The following is a 24,282-nucleotide window of genomic DNA, read 5'->3' on the forward strand; positions in this document are numbered from 1 at the left end:
GCATTTTTGGTTTTCTGAAGGACATGTATACTGAAGTGGGGTCCTGTTTCTCTAGTAAATTGACTGTTGAAAGAGAACTTAGGTTTTTTTTTTAACTACAATAAATTACTAAAAAAAACCCACTGAGTTTTAATACAACATAATTCTATAATTTGCGTAATCACCATCTAGCAAGTAATCCTGTTATCCTGAGGCTAGGTGATTTTAGGTACCTAAGAAACTTACCCCGTAAAAGTCCGCTGTCTGTGGATGAGAACAAAGTTCTATTTGGTAACAAATACTGCTGAAGTGCTGGCTGAGTCATGTGTGGTGTTTGCTGGGGCTACAAAGATTTAAAAATGCTGCTGTTCTTGTGTAGAGTGGGAAGCACAGGATTATATACTGAAATTAAAATACTTCGGGCTAGTTAGTGTTATTCCCAACCATTTGAAATCAGCGGTGTCCAGTGTTTGTGGGCATTTCCTAATTTTAGAGAAATCCTTGATCTAAGCAAATGAGGATTTCACCCATCTCTCATTTCCAAGTTTTTCTGGTAGGTGTTTTACATAGGTCACTTTGTTACAGGTCAGTATCCTTGTAGTGAAAGTTCTGAGATGGAGGTAAGGGGACCTATTCAATTTGCCCTTGTTCTTGGTTTTTCTATGTGGAATGTAAAGTGACCGAATACTAAAAGTAGGCTGAGGGAATGAGACATGATTAAAGGTAAAAACCAAACAAAAGGATTGAAGTTTACATGATTGAGAAGTAATAAAATGTAAGAGTGTCAGAATTTGTTGACCCCTCTTCTTGCCCTTCACTGTTGTCTGCCAATGCAGACGGCTTGTGGTAGAAAGTGTGAAACCTCAACTTCCTGCAAAGGTTTCTTTTTAGGCTAAGGGCTGATGTGGGCTTGTCTTCTGGGAGTCTTCATAGCTGTTGCTCTATCTTAATTGGAACTTTTTCTTACTACCTGCAAAAATTATGCTATTTTTTTATGTCATTTCTAGGCTTTTGTTGTCCTTTAGTGGTAGTGTTCAGGTGGAAGTGGTAGGCATCTTTTTCCTATTTCTAAAAGGAGTTTCCAGTGTGATTCCAGTACTCTTAATCTTTGTAGTTCCCAAGTATTTCCCTAGTATATGAGCTTTACCTTATTTGTCATCTGCTTACATCAGTAGGTAAAGAGAAGCAAGCCCCTGGTCACTACTGTTAGAATGAGGTCCTGAAAACTGATGTTTTAAATGATAAAACCATCTTATTTTCCAACTGCTTTCTCAGCAGAGGAGCCTCTTGGCTTGTTTTTGGGCATATCCAACTCTCATGACTCCATTTGGGGTGCCTCTTCCAGCTTATTTTGCAGATGAGGAAACAAGCAAACAGGGTGAAGTGACTTGTCCAGGGTCACACAGCTAGCAAATGTCTGTTGTAAGATTTGACCTCAGGAAGATGAATCTTCCTGACTCCAGGCCAGGCACTCTATTCGCTGTACCATCTAGCTGCCGGAGCCTCCTACTGCATTGCTATAATTCCGCACTCTACAGATGGTCAGTGACAAATAGGGCTACTTCAGAAAGTGCAGAACTGATGAGTTCCTTTTGCATAATCTACGTGCTTCATCTAAAACATTTTAATAAAAACTTTTTGTTTTGAAAAAAATTAGTCTGCTTCATCTACATTTTCTCCGTCACTTTCTTAGGTCTAGACAATCAACAGAATAATAAATCAAACCTTGCTTTGTAGCATTTGTGTTTCCAAGGTGTAAATCCTCATACTGAAAGTTTAACCTCGAGAGCTTCTTGGCAAGCTGGCTCCAGCACACCTCTGAGTGTTTCCTGAAGTAGAAACAGGCTCAGAGAGATGAAGCTATTTGCACCAAATCAAAAAGCATTTACAAACTAAAAAATTTCAGTTAAGCATTTATTTTCTCTCTCATCCCACATTTGAAAAAGAAAAAACTCTTGTAGTAACATTTATGCATTGCCAAACAAAATAAGTTCCCACATTGCTTGTATCGAAAAACACTTCTCATTCTGCATCTTGATTCCATCACCTCAGTATCTCAAGGTAAGTAGCATGCTTCATCTTGGGTCTGCTGGAATTGTGGTCAGTCTTTGCTCAGATCAGAGTTCTTAAGTTTTTCGAAATTGTTGGTCTTTACAGTATTGTTATTATGTAAATTGTTCTTTGGGTTCTTTCTGCATCAGTTCCTACAAGTCAGCATTCTCTGAACGATAATTTAAGCTCCTACAATATGCCAAACAGTGTTAATAAGCACTGGAGATACAAAAACAAAAATGAAACTCCGTGCCTTAAGATACTTATATTCTAGTGGAAAAGACGTATACATATATAGCTGCTTACAGAACATATATACATGTGTACATGCGTATATATGTATATGTACATGTGTACACACATATATACATAATACAGACATACATATATATGAGAATGAGAATACAAGGTGGCTTTGGAAGGGTGGTGGCCAAAATAATGCCAAGCTTAGTTACACAGGCAGTCAGTAAACGTTCATTAGGTGCCACATGCTTTGCTAAGGGCTGGGATACAAAAAGAGGCAAAAGACAATCCCTGCCTTCAAGGAGGTCACAATCTAATTGGGGGACAATAAGCAAACATATGTACAAACAAGCACAAGAGATTAGAGGGATAGCGGTGCTGCCAACACAATTTGCCCAGCCAGGGATTGTCAGGGCAAGAGTTTGAGGCCAGGTCTCTTGATTCCTACTTTGGTGTTCTTTCCCAAAGCAAGACCATTTGCCATCTGTCTAGAAGGCTTCAGCCTCCTTTGGGAAATGTTTGGTAAAGGGGCAGATTGGTAGAAAGGAAGGGGATCATCTTGTGTCTAAAGAGGAACACAAGGGATATTATAGCCAGATGCTGTAAGAACTATAGCGTTAAATCATCTCAGCCTTTCAGGACTTTAAGTATAAATTCATTACCAAGACCACTAGATTCCCCAATTCTTTAAAAACAATATCCAGAAGGCTAAAGAGGTGAGAATTTTTTTATCCTTATCTTGTACCAAGCTGTCAACACTTTATAAAACTCCATTTAAAGGAGAGTGACTTATCCTCTGCATCTCCAGTGCCTAGCACATATTGTTCAGTCTTTTCAGTCACATTCAACTCTTCATGACCCCATTTGGAATTTTCTCACCAAAGATGCTTCAGTGGCTTGCCATGTTCTTCTCTAGCTCATTTTACAGATGAGGAAATTGAGGCAAACAGGGTTAAGTGACTTGCCCAGGGTCACACAGCTAGTGTCTGAGACCAGATTTGACTTCAGGCTCAGGACTGACTCATTCACTATATCACCTAGCTGCCCTATAACATGTTACTAATTTAATGATTATCAAAATCGTCTGGCAAAAGATAAATCAATGAAATAAAACAGATACACTATAGTCAACCACATGTACATGGAAAATTATCATTTAGTAAACCTGTAAAAGTATCACACAGCACAGATAGTTGGAGAAATGGATTAGTAACTTCATAAGAAATTAATTTATATTGACTGATAAGATACATCATATATTTCACGGCATTCTAGCTATCTGAGAATATGCTAATCTATCTCATCAGTTGCAGGAGGAATATGACTTTTTAAAAGCTATATAACAGATTTGTGTCTTTACATTTAGATAAATTTATGAATGAGAAAAAATGAGTAAATTATAAAACAAACTTGACATTTAAAGTACATAAGGAACTGTTAATTTATGAAAGCAGTTCTTATTGAACGGTGGATAAATGGTCAAAGTTCTAGGAACAGATGAGGCTTACTTTGTTAATCATAGATCACCTAGCAGACCAGTAGGTACCTGATGCATGTTTGTTAAATTGAATCTCCATCAAAAACCCTTAAGCGGTACCCCATGGCCTGTTGAATTAAATCCAGTCTCTTTAGCTTGGCACTTAAGGTTGGGGTTCTTAACCTGGGGAGTCTATGAACTTGCTTTTTAAATATTCTGGGAGGGTTCTGGGAAGACTGTGGAGTAGGTCAGAAAATTCCAGGCTCTCCAAATTTCCCCCTACTAAAAAGACCAAACGTCACCTCAGAGCGAATATAGAGTGGCAGAAATAAATAAAAATGGGGGTAAAGCAGTTTTCCTAAGACAACTTGAAAGACTGACTCAGGGGTGGAGGAGCCAACATCTCTAGGTGGACTCAATAAACAATAAGCCCTGGGGGCAGCTGGGTCTGGGGAAGCAATATTTCTTCAGAAACTTTCACCTCAGGACTGTGTGTGGAGGGGGTAGGGTCCTGACAGCTGAGTAGGGGAAGATTGAAGGACCCTCCCTGTGGTGGGATGCCAGGCCCAGTTGTGCTGCCCAAACTCGGTCCCATGCTATGGCTGTGGGTGAGGAGTGAACACATGCACAGTGAGTGGGGTGGGGACCCTGTTGGTTCTTGGGCATTTGCAGGAGAGTGGAGTTCCTGGTTTCAGTTCCATGGCAGAGGAGAGAGCTGAAGTTTACAGCCACTAGAGGGACTGCAGGGAGCAAGAGCATTTGTGGGATAGCATTTCAGGGAGCCCTAGCCACGGCTTGGGGGGTGAGGGTAGGAATGGAGTGGAGAAGAGCCTGAGATTGGGCCTCTGGACAGAGGACCTGAGGCCTAGAGAACCATTCCTCACACCCCGGGACTAGAGGCAATTGCAATAACAAACTGCTGAAAATAAAACGAGAATGAATAAGCAAAGAAGAAAGAATCCAACCACAGACAGCTACTACGGGGATAGAGGAGATCTGCGTTCATATTCAGAGGAGGATAGTGAAGTTAAAAAAGTTTTTAGGGGCAGCTAGGTGGTGCAGTGAGTAGAGCACTGGCCCTGGAGTCAGGAGGACTTGATTTCAAATTTGGCCTCAGACACTTCACACACTTACTAGCTGTGTGACCTTTGGCAAGTCCCTTAACTCCAATTGCCCTGCCTTCCCCCCTCAAAAAAAAAAACAAAAAAAAACCAACTGCTTTTAACTCAAAAAGAAATTTCACAAGCCCAGAAAAGAATTTTTGGAAGAACTTAAAAAGGACTTCAAAACTCAAGAGAGATTGAGGGAAAATTAGGGGAAAAAAAAGGCAATCCAAGAAAATCAAGAAAATTATGAGAGAAGGCAACGAATTGAAAAAAGATCCAAAAACTTAACAAAATAATTCCTTGAACATTAGAATTGGGCAAGGGGGAGCTAATGATGTTATATGACACCAAGAAATAATAAAACAAAATCAAAAGAATGAAAAACTAGAAAAGAATGTGAAACATCTTTTTAGAAAAATAACTGATCTAGAGAACAGATTGAGGGGAGACAGTATAAGAATTGTTAGACTGCCTGAAGGTTATGACCAAAAAACAAAAAATCTTGCAAGAAATTAAGGAAAATTGCCATGAAGTTTTAGAACAAGAGGATAAAGTAGAAATAGAAAAAATCCACCAAGCACCCCCTGGAAGAGATCCCAGGATACAAACTTAAGGGAATATCATAGGTTTCACAGCTCCAAGGTTAAGGAGAAAATACTTCAAGCAACAAGAAAAAAAAAACCAAATACTACAGAGCTACAATCGGGATCACACAAGTCTACATTAAAAGACTGTAGGTCTTGGAACATAACATTTTGAGGAGCAAAAGAGCTGGGATTGAGACCAAAAATAACTTACTCAGCAAAGCTGAGTATTAACCCCTCCTCCACCCAAGAAAGATTGACATTCAATGAAATGGAAGACTTTCAGGTGTTTGTGACAGAAAGACCAGAACTCAATGGAAAATTCAACATATAAGATTCAGGAGAAACATAAGGTAAACATTAAAGACCAGTTATAAGGGACTTAATAAGGTCAAACTGTTTACTTATATGTGAAAATATTACTTGGGTAGTTTGAAAGAAAGGTTTGGGCTGAGCTGAGTAAGATGGGTTTATTCTGTAGGGAGAGGCAAAAAGGAGCAATTATCTCATACAAATGAGGCGTGAGAGAAGAACTGATACAGAGGAATGAGGTGGGGGCGGGGAGAGGGCTGGTAGTACTGGAATCCTACTCTAATCAGATCAGGGTTAAAGGGGGAACAACATATAGCAGGATATGAAAGTCTTCTAAATGTATAAAGAAATAAGAGGGTGAGGGAACAGAACAAGGGGGGGTATAGAAGGGTGCTTAGATTAAGATTGAGGAGGGTGAAGGAAGTACCTTTAGAGGAGTAGGTAGAACAAGGAAAAGGAGGGTAAGGGGAGAGGATAAGGGAGAGATTCTTAAAAAGGGTGTGGAATAGGGAGATAGTGGTTAGAAGTAAAAGAGAGGTGGGATGGGATGAAAAGGCTGAGAACAAAATAGGGGATGAAAAGGACAGAAAAAAATCCACAAATAGTCATTATGACTTTGGACATGAATGGGATGAATTCACCCACAAAACAGAAATGGATAGCAGAATGGATTAAAAATCAGAATCTGACAATATGCTACTTACAAGAAACATTTAAAAATGAGAGATACACACAGAGTTAAAATAAAGGGCTGAAGTAGAATGTATTATGCCTCAGCCAATGCAAAAAAAAAAGGGTAGCAATCATGATATAAGAAAAAGTCAAAGCTCAATAGCTTTAATTAAAAGAGATAAACAGGGAAACTATATTATGATAAAAAGTACCATAGATAATGAAGCAGTATCAATACTAAACTTACAGGCACTAAATACCATAGCATCTAAATTTTTTAAAAGAAAAGTTAAATGAATTACAAGTGGAAAAAGTAGTACTATAAAAGTGGAGGACTTTAATCTTCCCCTCTTAGAACTAGACAAATCTGGACCAGCTAGATGGCACAGTCAGTAGAGCATCAGCCCTGGAGTCAGGACACATGTGCTAGCTTTGTGACCTTGGGCAAGTCACTTAACCCCAATTGCCCTGCCTTCCCCCCTCAAAAAAATAGGAAAGAACTAGACAAATCCAACCAGAAAAATAAATAAGAAAGAAGTTAAGGAAGTGAATAGAATTTTATATAAGCTAGATATGATAATTATCTGGAAAGGATTGAATGGAAATAGAATACACCTTTTCTCTGTAGTACATAGTACCTTTACAAAGATTGACCATATATTGGGGCACAAAAAATTTATAGCTGAAAGCTGGGAAACGGAAATATTTACACACCACAATGTAACAAAAAATATTTAATAAGAGACCATGGAAACAGAAAAAAAAAACTAATTGGAGACTAAACAACCTAATCTTAAAGAATTTATGAGTTAAAGAACAAATCATAGAAACAATCAGTAATTTCATTAAAGAAAATGACAATGAAACAACATATCGAAAACCTATGGGATACAACAAAAGCAGTAATCAGAGGAAAATTTATATCTCTAAATGCTTGTATCAGTAAAAAAAGAGAAAGAACAGACAAATGAACTGGGTATGCAATTAGAAATCTAGAAAAGGAGCAAATGAAAACCCCCCAATTAAACACATTAAATTAAAAAGTTTTGTGCAAATAAAACAAATGTAGCCAAGATCAGAAAGAAAGCAGAAAACTGGGGAAAATTTTTTATAGATAGTTCCTTAGATAAAGGTCTCCTATGTCAAATATATAAAGAATCTTGTTAAATCTATAAGAATGTGAGTCATTTCCAGTTGATAAATGAACAGGCAGTTTTCTGATTAAGAAATAAAAATACATGAAAAAATGCTCTTAATCATTATTGATAAGAGAAACACAAATGAAAACAACTTTGAGATATCATTTTACACATCAGACTGACTAAAATGATAGAAGGGGAAAGTGACATGTTGGAGGAGATGTGGAAAAATTGGGAACTTAATTCACTGTTGGTGGATCTGTGAGCTGATCTAACCATTTTGGAGAGAGATTTGGAATTATGCCCAAAGAGTTATTAAGCTGCCTAAACCCTTTGACCCAGCACTATCACTATTAGGTCTGTTTCCCAAGATGATTAGGGAAAACAGAAAAGAACCTATATGTTTTAAAATATTTATAGCAGCTCTCTTTGTGGTGGGGATGCCTGTCAGTTGGGGAATGGCTAAACAAGTTGTGGTATATGATTGTGATGGAATACTACTGTGTTATAAGAAATGATGAGCTCAATGATTTTAGAAAAGCATGGAGAATCCTCCATGAAATAATGAAGAGCAAAATGAGCAGAACCAAGAGAACATTGTATACAGTAACAGCAGTATTGTTTTAAGAACAGCTTCAAGCAACCAAGTCATTCTAACTATTATAAATACCCAAATTAACCTCAGAGATCCTATGAAGGAAAATGCTGTTTGAATCCAGAAAGGAATATTACTGTGGTGTAGGAAACGATGAGTGGGTTGATTTAGAAAAAGATGGAAAGACTTGGACTTATGAAGTAAGATGCTATCGACCTTCAGACAACCAGGTGATGGGAAGAAATAAGCATAGTACAGCCTTACATATATGTGTATGAGTATATGTGTGTATGTGTTTGTAGATATCTATGTATATGTATATATATGTGTGTATGTGTATATATATATATATCCATGCTTAATTGTAGCCTTGGGAGGTGTGGGGGAGGGAAAAAATAAAGTAAAAGTGCACAGCAGAGAACAAAAGAAAACCAACAGGAAAGCAAAGAAAAGCTAGGTAGCTTTGAAAACACTGTGTAGTATTTACTATGTAGGTTTTCTTGAAATGGAAATTTATTTTATATTGAATCCTCTCTTATGGTCTGCTGTGTACATGACAATGTGTTGTTTTTCTTTTTTCATTTTGTATTTAAATGTAAAATAAAAAAAAATTACTGCCCCCCTCCCCCCCAAAAAAGCAGGAGAAAGAATAGGAAAAAAATAAATATGATCAGTAGTATCTATCTAAAACCAAAAGCCAGAATTTTCTTGCTAGATATAAACTAAATTCTAATAAAAAACAATAAAATAAAAATAATGAAAAAAGAAAGAAAAGACTGTGTAGTATTTATTACATAGTTTTTTTTTAAGAATAGGTAACAGTCAAGTGGAAATTCATGTTTTTTGTTTTTTTTGGAGGGGGGAAGGCAGGGCAATTGGGGTTAAGTGACTTGCCCAAGATCACGCAGCTAGTAAGTGTGTCAAGTGTCTGAGGCCGCATTTGACTCAGGTCCTCCTGACTCCAGGGCCAGTGTTCTACTCACTGCACTACCTAGCTGCCCCAGAAATTCATGTTTTTATATTGAATTCTGTATGTTTTGCTGTGTACATGAAAATGTTATTTTCCCCTTTGTTTTGTATTTAAGTTTAAAATCAATAAAAAATTAAAAAGTATTCTGATTACTTTTCAATATAATTGGCTTCATTTGTAGTCACATACATTTTATTTTATACATTTTAAAATATTATTCCGAGAAGGGCCCCATAGTCCTCAGCAGATTGCTAAACATGTCCATGATACAAAAAAGGTCTAAGAATCCCTTCTCTAATTTGACTCATCTTTTCAACCTGTTACTTGCCCGATTCTCTTAGTCTTTAACACTTTCGCTGCTTTCCTCAGTGCCTCCCCCCCTTTAAAATTCTATAATCCTGCAAATCTCTTTCAAATGGTATTTGCAGATTCTTCCTTCTTTGCTTCCTTCCTTCCTTCCTTCCTTCCTTCCTTCCTTCCTTCCTTCCTTCCTTGCTGCCTTCCTGCCTTCCTGCCTTCCTTACTGCCTTCCATCCTTTTAAGCATTCATATTTTTGCAACCTTGGAGCCATCCTTTGTAGCCAATCAATTGCCACATCCTTTCACCCCTACACCATTTCTCATCTCTTCCCTTCTATCTTTATTAAGTGTCTACTGTGTGCCAGGCATTTTGTAAGCCCTGGGGATACAAAGAAAGGCAAAACAAAACAGCCCCTGCTCTCCAGTAGCTTACAGTCTAATGGAGGAGACTACATGCAAACTATGTATAAACAAGATGTATTCAGGATAAATTGGGGGTAATCCAAAAAGGAGGACATTGAGATTAAGGAGGACTGGAAAATTCTTCTTTCAGAAGATGCAACTTTAGCTGAGATTTGAAGGAAACTGGGAAAGCTAGGTGGCAGAGAGGTGGAGGAAGAATGTTCCAAGAATGAGGGAGAGCCAGTGAAAACATCTCCTATTAATTGATCTTCCTGCCTAAAGTCTCTCTTCTGTCTAATCTGTCTCGAACTGAGCTAACAAAGTGATATTCCTAAGGATCACCATGTCGTTCTACTTGAAAAGTTACTGTGGCTCCCTGTTACCTCTAGGATAAAATACAAACTCCTCTTTGGCATTTTAAGTCCTCCACCATCTTCCTTTAACCTACATCCAAGCAGACTATACTCCCACTGCAGTACCTGGCAAATAGATACTCAAGTATTATGCAAGTATGCAAATGATGTTGAATCTTTATGAAACTCCAGGCCCCTTTGCTTTAGCACCTGCAAATATTTCACTTGCCCTCTTATGTGAAAAGTGCTATGCTGAGCAATGGAGACGATAAAAATATTAAGTTAGAAACAGTTCCTGCCTTCATGGACCTTGTGGTGTGGTAGGGTGGTAGGATATATAACAAATGACCATAGTATTGTAGCTATTTGACAAAAGTTTAAATGTGTGTACTGCATCTAAACACAATTTTGATCCAGTGTGATCACCTGTATCCATTAATGAATATTTGTCCTATCTGTATCCCAACTTTGTCAATTGATCTTTCATTCCATGGGAATAAATCTCTTTACAAACATGTTCTCTTTTACATGTTCTACTACTCCCTGTCTCTCACTTCTGTGTGTGTTTTTTTTAAATAAAGCTGTTTTTCTTTGACTATCAAGATTCAGAAACCTAGTTGGAGTCAGCAAGCATAGGATACTCCACATTTGGAATGAACATTGTTAATATTTATTTTAATTAAATGTTTCATTTCTGTACAGTTTCAGCCACAGTGAGTATAAGAATCTGGATCTGTTCTGACTATTTAGAGCTTCATGGAATGAAATCAGCTTTAGTTACAAGATAACTCGTATGTCTCAAGTCCTATTTTCTCATGAGGAAAAGCATTTCTCTACCACAGGTGAGTAGTCAAAGTGTTTACCCAGGTAATCTTCATTTTGATTAACACTAAGGGTACATAGGCGGGTCTTGAATGTATTATTACTGTGTGCTTTATGCCTCCTTAGTACCATTTTTATAAGGACATCACAAACATTTCATGAATATAGTTTCTTTCATCCTGATGCCATTTTGCTGAGCTAGGGGGAGAGACTAGTTATTGGTGACCAGTATTCGATGCCTGGAGAAACCTAAAGACCATATGTTAAAATATATAAAGCCATATATTAAAATAAATAGGATCTTCAAGTTGCTAAGGCTCTTTCAGTTCACTGACCATAGGGATTTTTAAGAGAAGACAAATGTTAAGATTTGTTTCTAAAACTAATTTTATGATTAGATTTTATTCTTCAGATGAATATCAATAAAGAATTTATTTCTTTGAGAGACTCTTCTGAATCTCCCTTTGATCCCTGGAGACCTCAGTGATCTTTCTTCCAGTAAATGGATTACACAGGACAGGCACCTTTGAGACCCCTCAGAAGGATTTTTGTTGTCTTAGTTGAATGAGTAGATAGCAGTGGGAATCCTCTACCTACCTCCACCCCTACAAAGACAACAGGGATTCTAACTTTCTTTCATACTGTTGAGCTGGCAGTTAAGGTCTCCTTGATACCATACTAGAAGTGGGTAAACATTGTCCTTTGTAAGAGATTTTTAGCTGGGGTGAGGTTTCCTACTGACCACCTCTTAATCAGTCCCTTACCCTTTTTCCTTTATCAAAAGAGTTGTTTCTTTGAAATAACTACTTACATGATCAGCCAACAAGAAGCCCTCCCTGCAAAGCAAGGGAACATTAAATGTGTGTAAAATGAGATTTTGTTCCATGTTTCTATTGCAAGCAGTTTGACATGCCCCCCTTTTTATGAATTAAAATATAAATGTAACTTATTACATATCATGAGCTCTTTTAGCTAGAAAAAGTAATATGCTATTGATGTAGATCGAATTTCTTTATGTCAGAAACGTAAGACTCCTTGACTCAGAGAACTGAGTTAAGTTAGGTGTTGTTAGATAGCTTTCTTTAAAAAAGAAAAAAGTAGAATAGCTTCCAAGTTCTATGGCAAAGGGTGAATCATTAGGTCTTTGAATTCCAAGTGAAAAGAATTAGAACCACAGATGCCAGAAAAAAATTGTTTATTTTCTTTCCCATACATACACATTTGTTTGATTTAAGTTCATGAATAAAAATTTTTGGAAAAGTGGCTTAAATAAGCCATTCTTTTCATTGATTTGGTTGTAACCAATTTTTATTCTTTCAGGGGAGGTTATGGATCCAACTATGGTGAAAAATGTTTCGAAAAGGCAAAAAGCAACACAGTAGTAGCAGTTCCCAAAGTAGTGAAATCAGTACTAAGAGCAAGGTAAGGGGGGGTGGAGTTTAGAATTGAGTCACCAGGCAGTCAGTTAATTTTTTTTTTGTATTTATAACAAATAATTCACATGGAATATTTATCATAGGCTCATTGCATGATATTTATTAAGTGGTGTGCACATTCAATTTTATAATTTTAAGTATTGGATCTAATTCCACTTTGGAATGTTCTGTTTTGGATTTTCTCAAGTCATTGAAGCTATTAAAATAAATCGGCTACAGCGTACAATTGGTCCTTTGCTATGAGAGCTAAAAATTTTCAGATTCTCCCTCTTGGGGTCACTTCACCTCTGAGGGCACCTGGCACGTTTCTCAGATGCTAAATTGTAGAGCAGTTGTCATTCTGCATCTGTGATGAGAGCTTCCAAATACTACCCGTGCAGCAGTGGGAGCTCCCCTCAATGGTGAACTTGCAGGTTTGAATGCTCCCCAGATGAAGGGAGTTTTACACAGAGTGTTCTAGGAGTTTTAGAGTTTTGAATAATTTTGTTTACTTGAGTGGGAGATATAAATAGTCCAGCATGCATGACATAGGATCATAGATATAGAGCTTCATTCTACAGATAAGCAAAGTGAAACCTAACCAGGTTAAGGGAGTTGGGTGCAGGTCACACAGGTGACAGAGCAAGATATTTGTCAGTGTGCAGGTAAAGTTCAGATACACAGATACAGCATCTCATATTCACAGACGACATAAGAAGGTGAATGAGTAATTCTGATAGGCAGAGTGGCGATATGGAGGAAGGATTGCCAGGTTTGGAGCTAGAGGACCTGGCTACAAGTCTTGACTTGGCAACTTGCTACAAGGATGACCCTGGGCAAATTCTTTCCCTTCTCTGGGCCTCAGATTTCCTCATCTGTAAAATGAGGCGCCTGGATTAGGTGACCTCTGTGGCCCTTTCCAGGATTACACCTATGATTTTGTTTTACCACATCTAACTGATGCAAATGAGAACCTCTAACCCTGAACAAACCATTTCATTTTCTTACTCACAGTTTATGGAGATTGATTTAACAATTCAACAAACCCTTGTGGCCCAGAACTGAATTTAAGAGATACATAAAGGTGAACAGACATGGACCCTGTTCTCATGGACCTTACAGTTTAAGTGGAGGATAAAACCTGTCAGTCTTTTCAGTTGGCAAGATTTTTAAAGTAAAAATGATGAGGATGATAGTAAATTGTGTTCACGGTAGGGATTCTTAGTTTCAGGAAGGCATTCTAGGATATATGCACTTAGTGGTAGAGAAATTTCCATCATTTTTGTCTACTGATGTTCTACCTGTCCTTCAAAGCCCAACTCAAGTTCTACTTCCTCCATGAAATCTTTCTTGATTCCCTCTCTTGCCCTGTCCTCTTTCTGTTCTTCCAGCCAGAATTATTTGGCTTCTGGATTCTAACATATAAAAATTCCCTTCATGAAAGCACAGAAAAGTTAGTACTAGAATACACCTTACATTCTAGTCACCATATTATATTGCAAGGTTGCTGTTTGTCCTTTCTTCTCAAAGAAGACCAGGACATCAGGGAGGTGGTGCCATGACATGCAAGTGAATTGGATTTAAGTGAGGGAGGGCTGTTCAAGGTCACCAGCCTCACTTTCTCCTCCAGAACCATCTGGGTCCAATGGGCAGATATAGATCAGGACAACTGGAAGATGGCCCAGAATGCAGTCAAGACAGTTCAAATCAACAGATATCTATTGGACGCCTATTAAATACTCTTCACTATACTTGATGCTTTAGGGAATGCAGAAGTTGATGCCATTGGTATCTTCCCAGGAATAGTAAGTAGTAGAGCTGGGCAAAAAACATGAAATAGTGAACAATATAGAAACTGATTCCTCATCACAAAGGGGCAAGGGACTAGTGGGGCAGAATATTGTATACGTTTTCAAATGTAGTCACTGTATTTGCTTACTTTGTCTTTGTAGCAAAAAGTGGCATTAATGTTTTTAATTAAACAATTGGGGCCACATTAGCAGTGACTTAGGAATGCTGTGGAATCTAGAAAAGGGAGAGATTAAAGAGAAGTACTAGTCAGGAAGGTTTCAAGACAGATGATAGAACATGAGTGCTATTCTGAATATATGTAAAAAGATGTAGCTATGGTTATGTAAAATATATAGATTAGGAGATTATAATAAGCTGATAGGACATAGATAATACAGATTATCCTCAGAACTTGCTATTGGCCCTGCCTGTCCTCTTTCTTTCCCTGCTAAGACTTAGAACCTAGGTACTGCCTGGCATTTATATCTTCAGTGAACTTCCTGTGAACATGAGGACTTCTTTTTTTTTATTTAATTTATTTAATATATTTAGTTTTCAGCATTGATTTCCATAAGAGTTTGAATTACAAATTTTCGTCCCATTTCTACCCTCCCCCCCATTCCAAGATGGCATATATTCTGGTTGCCCTGTTCCCAGTCAGCCCTCCCTTCTGTCACCCCACTCCCCTCCCATCCCCTTTTCCCTTCCTTTCTTGTAGGGCAAGATAAATTTCTACACCCCATTGCCTGTGTATCTTATTTTCTAGTTGCATGCAAAAACTTTTTTTTTTTGAACATCTGTTTTTAAAACTTTGAGTTCCAAATTCTCTCCCCTCTTCCCTTCCCACCCACCCTCCCTAAGAAGTCAAGCAATTCAACATAGGCCACACATGTATCATTATGTATAACCCTTCCACAATACTCATGTTGTGAAAGACTAACTATATTTTGCTCCTTCCTAACCTATCCCGCTTTATTGAATTTTCTCCCTTGACCCTGTCCCTTTTCAAAAGTGTTTGTTTTTGATTACCTCCACCCCCATCTGCCCTCCCTTCTATCATCCCCCCTTTTTTATCTTCTTCCTCCTTCTTTCCTGTGGAGTAAGATACCCAATTGAGTGTGTATGGTATTCCCTCCTCAGGTCAAATCTGATGAGAGCAAGATTCACTCATTCCCCCTCACCTGCCTTCTCTTCTCTTCCTACAGAACTGCTTTTTCTTGCCACTTTTATGCAAGATAATTTACCCCATTCTATCTCTCCCTTTCTCCCTCTCTCAATATATTCCTCTCTCATCTCTTAATTTGATTTTATTTCTTTTAGATGTCAGCCCTTCACCTTCAACTCACCCTGTGCCCCCTCTCTCTCTCTCTATATATATACACATACATATATACATACATACACACATATACATATATATACATACACACACACATATATATATATGTGTATATATATATGCATATTCCCTTCAGCTACCCTAATACTGAGGTCTCATGAATCATACACATCATCTTTCCATGTAGGAATGTAAACAAAACAGTTCAACTTTAGTAAGTCCCTTGTGATTTCTTGTTCTTGTTCTTTTTCTTGATTACCTTTTCATTCTTCTCTTGATTCTTGTGTTTGAAAGTCAAATTTTCTTTTCAGCTCTGGTCTTTTCACTGAGAAAGCTTGAAAGTCCTCTATTTTATTGAAAATCCATATTTTGCTTTGGAGCATGATACTCAGTTTTGCTGGGTAGGTGATTCTTGGTTTTAATCCTAGCTCCACTGACCTCTGGAATATCATATTCCAAGCCCTCCAATCTCTTAATGTAGAAGCTGCTAGATCTTGGGTTATTCTGATTGTGTTCCCACAATACTCAAAGTGTTTCTTTCTGGCTGCTTGCAGTATTTTCTCCTTGATCTGGGAGCTCTGGAATTTGGCAACAATATTCCTAGGAGATTTCTTTTTGGGATCTATTTGAGGAGGTGACTGGTGGACTTGTTCCAATCTAATTTTTAAGGTAGTATTTTCTTCAGTGGTCTTTTGGACCTCCTTTTCCATTTGGCTAATTCTGCCTTTCAAGGCATTCTTCTCCTCATTGGCTTTTTGGAGCTTTTTTGCCATTTGAGTTAGTCTATTTTTTAAGGTGTTGTTTTCTTCAGTATATTTTTCAGTATTTTTTTGGGTCTCTTTTAGCAAGTCATTGACTTGTTTTTCATGGTTTTCTCTCATCTTTCTCATTTCTCTTCCCAATTTTTCCTCTGCTTCTCTAACTTGCTTTTCCATATCCTTTTCGAGGTCTTCCATGGCCTGAGACCAGTTCATGTTTTTCTTGGAGGCTTTTGATGTAGGCTCTTTGACTTTGTTGACCTCTTCTGGCTGGGCTGTATGTTTTGGTCTTCTTTGTCACCAAAGAAAGATTCCAAAGTCTGAGACTGAATCTGAGTACGTTTTCTCTGCCTGGCCATGTTCCCAGCCAACTTACTTTACCCTTGAGTTTTTTGTGAGGGTGTGACTGCTTGTAGAGTAAAGAGTACTTTGTTCCAAGCTTGAGGGGATGCTGTTGATTTCAGAGCTATTTCAATGCAGCCAGCTCTGCCACACCAGCACTCCTCCTTTCCCAAGAACTGCCAACCCGGATCTGACGCAAATGTTAAGCAGGCTCTACACTCTTGCTCTAATCTGCCACTTAATTCCTCCCACCAGGTGGGCCTGGGGCCAGAAGCAACTGCAGCTGTAGTTCTGTAGGTGCACCACCCCCTCTGCCCCCAGGGCCGTGGCCGAACTGTGAACTCTTTTCACTCTGTCCGCCCCCCCACCCCCAGCTTTTCCCACTAACCTTCTCTGTTGTCTTTAGTGTTTGTGGGTTGAGAAGTCTGGTAACTGCCACAGATCACTGATTCAGGGCACTAGGGCCTGTTCTACCCAGCTCCTGGTCTGGTTGGTCCTGCCGCCACCCACGCTGGACTCCGCTCCCCTTCCTCTCCCAGCTCTGTGTGCGATAGGTTTTTTGGAAGATAGGGAGACACAGGTGTGTTTGCAGGCACTATAGAAGCAGCCAGGAGTCAGGGAGAGATTGAAGATGATGAAGGAAGCAATCTCTTGGAGAAGATAAGATGAATGGAATCAGTTGTGCATGTACAGGGGTTAGCTTCAGCAAGGAGAAGGGCCACTGTATTATGTGAGATGGGGTGAAGGAGAAGATAGTGGCAGAAGGCATCTGAAAGGTGATGTAAGATGAGGAGGGAAAGGTCACTTTCTTAAGAAATGGAGACCCTTGAGTATGTTTGAAGGCAGTAGAAGAAGAACCAGTAGATAGGGAGAGCTTGAAGATTTGGAAAAAAGAAAGATGTGATGATGGAACATGTAGTCTGTTGGAGAAGATGGAATGGAATGAGATTAAGTGGTAGAGGGGTTGACTTTGGCAAGAAAAGGGTCACCTCTTTGTCAGACACTTTGGGAAAGGAGGAGAAGTGGGAGATAGTATCAAAGGATTTTGAGATGAGAAGATAGGGAGAAGAGGAAGCTCGAATGGCTTCAATCTTCATAGTAAAGTAAGAGACTGAAGGGGAAGGTAGACTGGGGGGGCCTTCAGGTGGGAAGATATTTGGAATAACTTTTGTGGGGAGTGAGATAGGAAAGCAATTGGGGAGAAATAAAAGGACTAACTACCTGAGGGGAAGGCCCAGTTGAGGCTAGGTACCATGAATTTGTGATGTACTGGCACAATTGTAAAACTTTCTCTAGCATCAGTGAGTGGTTCTTGAGTAGGAGTAGAGGAGGTGGGATGGTGGGAGTGATCCAAGGCAAGGTGAAGGGTGGTCATAGGTCAAGGAGATGAGGGATTCAAGAGCAGAGGACAGTGTACAGTTGAAATGACTATTGGCTTGAGGTTGGAGAGAGAGGAAGTTGAAGTCAGAGTAATGGCCTGAGCAAGTACTGAGGTAAAGGGATTGGAGGTCTGGATGAAGGGGAAGAATAGGTTTAGGAGGGGTGAAACTTGGGGATAGGTTATGGTCAGTTTAAGATTAGGTAAGTGGAACATTTATGGGTAATGGGGAAGTCTAGTGTGTGACCATCCCTGTGTATGGCTGAAGTGGAAGAGAGAAGGTCACGGGATTTAAGGAGGCTGAGAAATTGGAAGGTTAGGGAGTTTGAGGTAGCATCTAAGTTGATATTAAAAGTCCCCTAGTATAAGCTGGTATAAGGACAGGAATTGGATAGGAGAGAAATATGGTGAGCCAGGTGCTGAGGGAGAATGACCTGGGGGTCCACATACTGCAGCTACTGTAATTTAGAGAGGGTATGAAATTTTGATTAAGTGGATTTCCAAAAAAAAAAGAAAGAAAGGGAAGGAAGTGGGGACTTGAAAGAAGTCAGGGAGTAGTCTAATTTTCCCTCCAGGACCAGGATGTCATGGTGTATTAGAGAAGGTGCAACCAGTGATGGAGAGGAAAGCTGCAGGGATGTACTGCTAATCAATGGAAGGAGTGGGAGGAAAAGAGGGGAAAAGGGGGTTTGTTCACTCTGGAACACTTATTCCAGAGGACAGAGTGTAAGAGGTGGGTGAAGTTGAAGTAGGACATGTGTTGGGTAGGTTTTAGAGGGATGGAGACTGTTTTCTTCTTACTAGCCAGTTATTGAGAGAGAAAAAAAGAGAAGCCATAGTCGTAGTAGTGGGTGGCAAGCAAGTAGAAAAGCTGATCGTCTCCAAGAGATCTTGCAAAGGGAGGGTGGCCTGAGGACATGGTGCAGTGCGAAGTGTGAATGCTTTGTGTTCGGAACCAAGGATACAGTGAAGCTTCGAGATGCAACATGGCCAAGAGCTGCCAGGGAAACACTTGGGATTCATTACGAGTTTGGCTATGAATGAATTTTTGGTCACAGCACATTCAGAAACCTTTTACTGTTGCCAAATCTTTCTCGATCCCACAGTTTAAGAAGCCCGGATTCTTGTAGACAAAGATGGAGAAGTGATGCTAAGGAGGGTTTGTCAGACCACTTGTTCTCTGTGAAGGCTCAGGGACCAGTTGTCTAATGTGGCTGGAATATAATATGCATTAAGGGGAATAATACAGAGTAAGTCTACAAAGAGATTGGAGCGCAGTTAAAGAGGATTTGAAATATCAGGCAGAGAAGTTTGTATTTTATCAGGCTATTGGAGCCATGGAAGACTTTTGAGCAGCTGAGTAACATTGTTAAAGCCTGTGATTGTTTTCTCATCTTTGTGGAAGATGAATTGGAGAAGCCTAGACAGAGACTGGGAGCAGAGAGAGAAGCTATTACAACAGTAATAGTGCAGGTGAGAGGGGATGAGGATCATATAAATGGATAGAAGAAAGAGATCTGAAAAGAGATATCCTGCAGGTAGAATTGACAAGATTTGTCAACTGATTTGAGACGGGAAGAGAGAGAATAATGATGACCCTGAATTTGTGAACTTTGGTAATTGGAAAGGATACTAGTGCCCTCAATAAAAACAGGGAAGCTTGGAGGAGGGGCAGATTTGAGGGGAAGATAAGGTGTTGGACCTGTTGAATTTGAAATGATTACAAGATAACCAGGTGGAAAAGTCTAGCAAGTAGCTGGTGATATGGGACTGGAGGTTAAGGAAAGTATAGAGCAAGAGTCCCTATTGAAATCTTGCTGAAAATATGCTTTTTAAACATTAACTGATCATTATTATTTTCGATTAGTAGGGCAAAGCAACAGTAGTTCTCGTACTTGTTGGTGCCATTGAGAAACTGAAACTCAGTGATGGGAAAAATCTTGAAGGGCCACTGGATCTAATACATTACATTGATGTGGCTCAGGTAAAAAAAGTTTATGAGAGACAGAACTTGTAGTAAATATGGTCTTGACATCTTATTTCCTTGCTGTTATCTAATCTTAGATAATGAAATTTTGGCTATGGGGAGTGTATTCTTTGAAAGATCAGTAACATCTCAGTCCACTAGATGGCACTGTTTCCATGGGTTAAAATTATTAGTAGTTAATATTTATTGATCAGTGCATGCTTGGCAGTGGGTTGGTTTTTTTCCCAGTAAAATTTAAATCTTGACATGGCCAATATGGGAATAAGAGTTTTTTGTTTTCTTTTTTTCAACTAGATAGGGAAGAGGAGGAAAAGAAAATAAATGCTTAATTTAAAAACTTGTAATTAAAACGATTCATTTTGATGATTGATCACAGTTCCCATTTCTTGAAAACTTAGCCATAATGTTATGGACATAGCTTTTGGTGGAAGTGAATGGGGAATAAGAGAGATTAATATATGCATGTGGTAAACTAAATGTTTCTTAGTAATCTATAGAAATTGAGTCAATTTGTCATTTTAATTGGAAAAGATACTCCTGATAATGATTTCCTTAGTCATTCATTTCCATATTGACCTACTTACTTTATATAATATCAGTTATCCAATTGTTTTTATTATGGGTAATGGGCTGAGATTTTTTGTATATTAATATTTTCATATTTTTAATTATATGGTTTATATATTAATATTTTACATCCTTATAAAATTATTAGTATTAAGTTGTGATGATAGAGTTAATCCTATGGGATTAAAATTAGTTGGACCCAGTGTGGTAGCATTTATCTGAGCTAAAACAGTCTTTCTTCCAAAACTGAGTACAGAACACTAATAATGCAGCTACAGCAACAACTCTAGGAAATGGTTGGTGTTTGTGTAGCAGTATGCCAAAGCTGGATAACTACGGCCCCAGCTTGAGAGTATTGCCTACATAATGAATGTGACAGGATTGTTCATTATTTTAAAAATTAAAACACACATTCTAAATTGCTCATATCAATGTGAATTTTTCTCCTAGCCTTCCTATTTCTATGGTGTTTTAAAATATCATCACTAACATAGAAGTTTTAAAAAGATATTTTCCTCTACTCTTTTTTAAAGTTACTGTATTATATAAAGCACAAAAGAATTTTGGTGACTAGGAAGTCAAGCATCTGTTGTGATCAAATTTCCTTCTGTGGGAACCTTATCAACTTCCTGGGGACATCTAATTTCTGTGAAACTTTGAAACCAAGAAGTGAAATCCATGTATATGACTGTCTTAGCTAATTTTTCTGTAACATTGGTTGCCAAGCAGTCCAGTTTTGATTTATGGAAATATTTTATTTAACACATACCTGAACACCATCAATCATTATAGAAATTGCCTCAGATAATTATGTCCAATTATTGTAGAAAAGACAATTAAACATTGCCCCAGTTTAATAGATAACTCTGGAGAAAAGATGGTCAAAATAAGATGAAAATTTACTGTTTTGTTTCTGATAAACTGAAGAATTGGTAAATATTTGTTTGAAAAAGTAAACTGGGAAAAAAAACCCACTTTTTTTTTCAGGTGAACAATCTGCTGACCTACCTGAACAGCCAGGTAGCTTTAGCATAATTGAATATATCTGATGTGCAGGATACGATTACAAGAAATTCCTATAACCTTGCTGTGGACATGAGGCAAAGTTTGACCATACTTCTGGATTATTTCACTTGCTCTTCATAGGCTTTGAGTTATTTTTAGAAAGGTTTGTTTATCCACCAGATCAAAAAATTAATAAACCATTAAATTCATTGGGTTCCATGAAGATGAATCATTGTTATAACTAGTGTAACAGAATAACAAAAACATTTAATTATGAAATGAGTAAGATTTCTGCTTCACAAGGAACTCTCCTAAGTCTCCCATATATCCTGCATTCTCTGGGATTTGGAAGTTAAGGCAGCACTGGAAAGGGGAAGTGAAGTGTATAGGCTCTGACTGGAGTTTTCATGTAGGACTTTGATGGTGACTACTTTTCTTTTTTGTTTTTCCTTTGGATTTCAAAGCAAGATGGAAAGTTACCACTTATTACTCTGGAGGAGGAATTTATTATGGGAGTTTCTAAATAATGGTATTAAAGTATCAACAACAGATCAATATGTAAGCTTATTATGTCTTTTAAATATAATTTGAAAGGCAAAAAAGATCATCCATGATTTAATGTTCTAAAATCACCAGAGACCTTCAAACACCTATGTGGGATAGTACTCTGCCTGAGTAGGAAAATATTTCTCTGGATCTGTGTACCCCAGTCTGTGGGTCATGTACCCCTTCAAAGGCCATGGAATCATTACGAGGGATCTCTGTGTCCCCATGCAAATGAGCCATCTGATCAAACTCCTCAGTACATATCTCCTGTTCACTGAAAGTCTCACACAGATATATTTCTGTATAGTATTGCTGTTTTTTTTAACATGCTATTCTCATTAATGAAATATGAAACATTAACAAATTGGTGGTAGGTTTTTGTCAGTTTCTGAATAGCTAGAAACTAATAAATAGCACAATTAAAAGTATAAGGACCATGAAATTTGTTTTTTGTTAAAAGAATGCTCTCCTCCTTGAAAATATTTTTCATTGGTTTAGATAATGCACAGCCTCTGCCCTTGTGGCACTCAGTCTAGTGAGAGGGACAAAACATACAAATATCACATTGCTGTGTTAGTTAGAAGTGCATTAAAGAGGTACAAAGGAAAGTGCTCAGGTAGGTCTAAGGGAGATATTTGTTAAAACTAAGCAAGCACATCAGGGAAAGCCTTATCTTGTTGTCTGATTCCCTTGAAGGAGTTAGTAGTAGGGGCCCATTCTGTAGATAGAGGTGACTGGTTCATGGCAGCAGCTGTACTCACAGCAATCCTTGAAGCCATTTTACCAAAAGGCTGCCCCTTTGATAGGGAAGGAACCTTTTAGGATGGTATTTTATTATTATTTATCAGTATACATTGAGAAGGAAAGTTAGATTGACTTCCTTCCACAGAGCCCAAGTTAGGATATTAAAAAGCTGTTTAAAGTGGACTACAAAGAATGACTAGCAGAGGGCACTATTTTAAGGCTTTTAAAAGCCTTATGGTCATTACATGACCACCTTTGGCCAAATTTGTGTACACTATATTGAGACTTCTGTGAGAAATTGAGTTGTACCACTACATGTCTCTTTAGAACCAGAACCAGCTTTTATAACAGCCATGATGATTCTAGATTTTCCCCCTCATTTCTGCAGGATGTTTTACACAGACATGCTCTGTATTTAATCATCCGCATGGTGTGTTATGATGATGGTCTAGGAGCAGGAAAAAGCTTACTGGCACTAAAGACCAGAGATGCGAGCTATGAAGAGTATAGTCTCTGGGTGTATCAGTGTAACAGTCTGGTAAGGTCTCACCTTATTTCATCTCTCTCCTATCCTCTACTTCTGCCCCCAGTTTTTAACTAGCTATAATGTAAACCAAGAAACAAAACTAGGAAACTGTTTGGTTAGTTTTTCAAGGCCTGGGGTGATGCCATACTTCCGGAGGCTGGGTTTGCTACCCATGCCTGAGACCCTTTGGGAAAATTATTCTATTAGATCATAATCCACAGTAAATATTTTTGAAACCAATGAGTGAGTGCTGCTTTTAATAATGTTAGTTTTGTCCTTTTACTATTTTATATAACACAGGAACAAGCACAAGCTATTTGCAAAGTTTTAGCCACAGCTTTTGACTCTGTATTAACATCTGAGAAATCATAAGTTCCTGCCAGAGTGGAAGATAAATAACTTCATCTGAAAGAAGCCAGCATTCAGGATGAAACAGGAGGTGAACTTTTATCTCCACTAAAGAATAAAGAACCCTCATTCCAGTTTCAGAAAGAAGAAAATGTATTTTAAAAATATTGGTCATTTCAACCCTGCAAATGCAAAATTTTCTAAGCTTTCCAAAGCATTTCTAGAACCCTGTTGAGTGTTATGACTGTGAATGAAGTGAACTTTCTGCTTGGATGATAAAAAGCCTGCTTGCCAAATTTGACCCCTCTTAGCTTGCCCAGCTTAGCACCAGAAAGTGTTGTGTGTAAAAACATTTTAATGTATAATAAACATTGCAACCTAGTTTACCTTGTGGAAGTTGAGTATATTCTAGAGCCATCTGCTATTGAAGGGATATGAGGAAAGCAGGGAGGGAGGGTAGAGTATTAGTTTAATCAAAAGACTTGGGTTCTCCTGCCTTGGCCTTGTGGCCCATGGGTTGCTGAGGAAGG

General features: G+C 38.3%; 1 pseudogene; it reads left to right on the plus strand.

The window, feature by feature from the left end:
• Positions 1 to 10,433: 10,433 nt before the first annotated feature.
• Positions 10,434 to 23,776, plus strand: LOC118842424 (annotated as a pseudogene).
• The last annotated feature ends 506 nt before the right edge of the window (positions 23,777 to 24,282 follow it).

Source organism: Trichosurus vulpecula, chromosome 3 (genome assembly GCF_011100635.1).
Source record: "Trichosurus vulpecula isolate mTriVul1 chromosome 3, mTriVul1.pri, whole genome shotgun sequence".
Lineage (NCBI taxonomy): Eukaryota > Metazoa > Chordata > Mammalia > Diprotodontia > Phalangeridae > Trichosurus > Trichosurus vulpecula.